This window comes from Lipotes vexillifer, unplaced genomic scaffold, assembly GCF_000442215.2.
Source record: "Lipotes vexillifer unplaced genomic scaffold, Lipotes_vexillifer_v1.1 scaffold346, whole genome shotgun sequence".
NCBI lineage: Eukaryota > Metazoa > Chordata > Mammalia > Artiodactyla > Lipotidae > Lipotes > Lipotes vexillifer.
Genome location: NW_006772766.1, coordinates 623834 through 627822, shown reverse-complemented (window position 1 = coordinate 627822; position 3989 = coordinate 623834). Strand labels below are relative to the sequence as shown.

Genomic DNA, 3989 nt, shown 5'->3' with positions numbered 1-3989 from the left:
AGGGGAGGATCTCAGTCCGTACCTAGATTCAGGCTGGCTGGAAACCAGATCCTCAAGCAGCAGCTCTTAAACAATTCATATACATAGAGTTCTTTGGGACTGCAAGCCTAAGCTTCACTAGCCACCAGAGCCAGGCAATCAAGAGATGTCCCCTGAGTGTCAGTCACAAAAATTGGGGCTCCAGGCATGTGTATATGCTCCTTTCTGAAAGATACCAATGAGCTTTAGTGAGGCTAAAGGTGAGTGCAAAGATGGTGTCCCCTGGCCTACGTTCCCTAAGAACACCCTCATAGTCGAGGTATGTACCAAACCTGATGCCTGCTCCTAAGGCTGTAGCTCCAGGACAAGCCTCTTTCACAGAAAGGCTTTGGGGGTTTCAATCTGCTGTTTGTGCAGTTGCTGGGGTGTGGTAGCCTGCCAATAACTATCTCTTTGATTGTTACAGTCCTGTGGGACCCAGGAAACCAAGTTCCCATGGCCACCAGAGCCAGGTGATCAACGGTTATCCCTTGGGCAGAAGTAACAAAAACCAGGGCACCAGGCATAAAAACTGGGGCACCAGACATATATAAGTGCTCCCCTTTGAGACATGCTGGTCCTCTGGAGTAAGGCAGAGGGAGAGCATGAAGATAGTTCCTCCCTTCAAAGTGTCAGGAAAAGTTTACATTCAACCCTTACATGTGTGCTTAATTAGAAAAATGACCCTTGGGCTGCAGCTATGACAGTGAACTAATAGGCCTCTTTCACAGTAAGACTGAGCTCCTGGAGCTGTTACCTCTTGCTGCGCCCTGGGGTCGTAGCTGTTTAAGAATACTTTTGCAATTGGCTACAATCCTGTGAGACCCACAGTTATATGTCTCATAAACACCAGATCCAGGCGATGTAGAGGTGTCACCTGGCAGCATCCACAAAAATCAGGACACCAAACTAGGGTATAAGCTCCTTTCTGGAAGATACCAGCAAGTGAGGCAGAGGGAAGCACAAAGATTATATCCACCAGCCTCCATTCTCTGAGAGCACCTCCACAGGCCCTTGTAAGTGTACCAAACCAGGAGCCTGCCCCGGAGGCCATAGCTCCTGAACATGTAAATAGACCTCTTTCACAGAAAGCCTTAGAGTATAAGTTTTAGTCTGCTCTCTGTATAGTACCCTGGGGGTGGTAGCCTGCCTAGAACTGTCTTCCAAATTTTTACAGTCCCATGGAACCCAGGAACACATGTTCCCCTGGGCTTCATAGGCCAGGCAGTCAAGGGGTGTCCCCTGGGTGGCAGCTGCAAAAACCAGGTCACCAGATGTAAAAACAAGGGCACCAGATGCCTGTAGAAGCTCTCCTCTGAGAGATACTGGTGCTCTGGAGCAGAGTAGAGGGAGAGTGTGGAGATGGTGCCCACTGGCTGGAATAAGGCAGAAGAGGAGTGCCAAGGTGGCACCTACCAATAAAAGAAGAAAGAAAAGAAAGGGGAAAAATAAAAAGAAAGAAAAAGGAAAGAAAAAGAATTATATGGCACCTGCCAGCTTTAGCAAGGCAGAGGGAGAACATGGAAGATGGTGTCCACCAGCTGGAGCATACAGATGGCACTCATTGGAAAGGAAAATAAAAAGATGATGCCTGCTGGATTTAGTAAGGCAAAGAGAGAACAGAAAGATAATGTTCATCAGCCTCCATCCCTGGAGAGTACCCCAGCATGCTCCTGCTTCTCAGATCAACACTTTAAAATTAGCAAATGAGTCTCCTTAACATACATCTGGGCACTTTTCAAAAGGGTGCTTCTGCGCTGGACCCTAAGGCAGGTGAATCTGTGCACAAGCCCTTTAAGAGCCATTTCTCAGTTCATCACAGCAACATGTCTCATGGGCATGAGTTTTCAAAGTTAGATGTTTTGGGGGCTCATCTCTCAGGAGCTGGGTCTTAAAAGTTGTGGTTTCCAATGTGGGATATGAATCCTATGCTCCTCAGGTTGAAGCTCTGGGTTTTGAGTTCCCTCCTGATTGAATGTTGCCCCACCAGAGGTGGGGTTTACAGCAAGATTGTTTCTCAGCCTTTCCTATCTGTTTCACTGTGTGTGTGTGTGTTTGCTTTCTCATTTTCCCAGCGTGAAGGGGTCACGTTGCTAGCCTTTAATTTTTTCCTGGGGAAATTGTTCTATATATAGTTGTAATTCAGTGTGTCTCTGTGAGATGGTGAGTTCAGGATTTTCCTACATCTCCATCTTGAATTGGAACGTTCAACTGTAATATTTTGACCTTTTATTTTTTTGAGAAAAGCCAGCATAAAGCACTTTTATTGCAATAACAAAACTTGAAATTCATATGTAGTGTGTGTGTTGGGGGGAGTAGGCAGCAATTTCTTTCACCAAATCACTACAAAGGACAGCAAAGGGGTAAGAAGGGGGAAGGAGAAGCCAGGAAACTGTGAGATCAGCAGGGAGAGCTAAGCAACAAAAAACAGGAGATGCTGAAGCTGTGCTGACCAACATCATTTTCTTAAGAAAACACTCAAGGATTTGTCATGATGACTGGGCTTTCATGGGTGTTAAGTGTCTAAGAACAGCACTGCCAATTTAACTTTCAATTAAAGTTCTTAAAATTTAGAAAGTGGAGCTTTGGATAGCTATGAGATTACAAAAATCCTGAATATCCATTAGAAAAACCACAGGATGGAAAAAGCCAGGCCATGAAGAAAGCTTCAGAGATCCCTGCTGGCCTGGGGATAGACACCTGTAGAGTCCAACATCTCAGTGAAAATGATCTGCTTTCAAAAGGCAGAAGGTTTAAGGGGAGGGTGGAGGTGGGGCAGTGGGGACAAAGGTTCTCCCCCTTCCCACTTTAGTTTTGGGTAGGGCTTTTAATTCAACCCAAGGACATCTCTCAACTTGGAGAATAATTCGGTCCTCAAAAGCGCCTCATATCTGCTATGGCTTTGCAGCACAGCGGCAAGAATGTTTAATATATAATAGATAAAACTTTCATCCAAAAATAAAATAAAATAAAGATTCTTGCACCCCCCCAATACCAATTCCTATTCTAAAGTTAACCCATGATTTGTGCTGTTAATACTTGACTAATACTTAACTGGAAATCTATATCCAAAGGACTGAAACTCAATCTTCACCTCAGAACAAAAACAAACTAAAATGAGTAACTTGAGGTTTATGGCATATAGTTCAGGTCAACACACATACGAAGATAAAGGGGAAGAGCAAAGCCGGTGACAGAACACATTGTCAGGGAAGATGTTTATACAGTGTACTGGAACATCAGGAAAAGCTCCGTATGGACTTGCTGCGTGCATCTGGAGGCGCCAGATCCTTCCATGGCACATCCAAGAGTGGGGAGCTCAAGGAGGAGGTCATTCTTGTCATTCCAGTTTTAGAAGCTCCTCGCCAAAGAGGAGAGTGGAATTTGGTGGGAGGATGCTTGGGTGCCCAGTGGCACCATAGGCATAGTCTGGGGAGATAGCTTGGCTCTCTGACCCCCGTTCATCTGGTCAACCCCTTCTTCCCAGCCTCGTATCACCTCCTGCTTGCCCAGCACACACTTAATGGGCTTGTTTCTGTCCTGGGACGAATAGAATTTCTTTCCATCTTCAAGCATCCCCTTGTAGCGCACCACGGAGGTCTGGCTGCACTTCGGGAAGGTAAGCCCATCTCCGGGGGAGATGGTCTCCACCTGCACTCCCATAGCAGCGGCAGCTGCGGATGCTGGGCGAGCTGGCCTGTAACTTTTTGACCTTGACGACTGCATATTTTTTATCCACACTCACAATGTTTTCAAATTATGCCTGCTGCTCTTCCACTCTGAGTTGCAAGTTAAGCGAAACAGATACGAACACTTTGCATCACTCTTTCAGGTAGTCTTCAGGCAGGTTAGAAGAGACTAACACAGTAATTTGCAAATGAGATTTTGTCTGCTCCCTCTGCAACCAGGGACCAGGGTCTCACACTGGGAATAGGGGCTTCCATCTTCAAGACTACAGCTGATCTGGGGGT

General features: G+C 46.1%; 1 pseudogene; it reads right to left on the bottom strand.

Moving 5' to 3' along the window:
- Window positions 1-3358: 3358 nt before the first annotated feature.
- LOC103087042 (peptidyl-prolyl cis-trans isomerase FKBP1A pseudogene) lies at window positions 3359-3723 on the bottom strand (annotated as a pseudogene).
- Window positions 3724-3989: the final 266 nt, after the last annotated feature.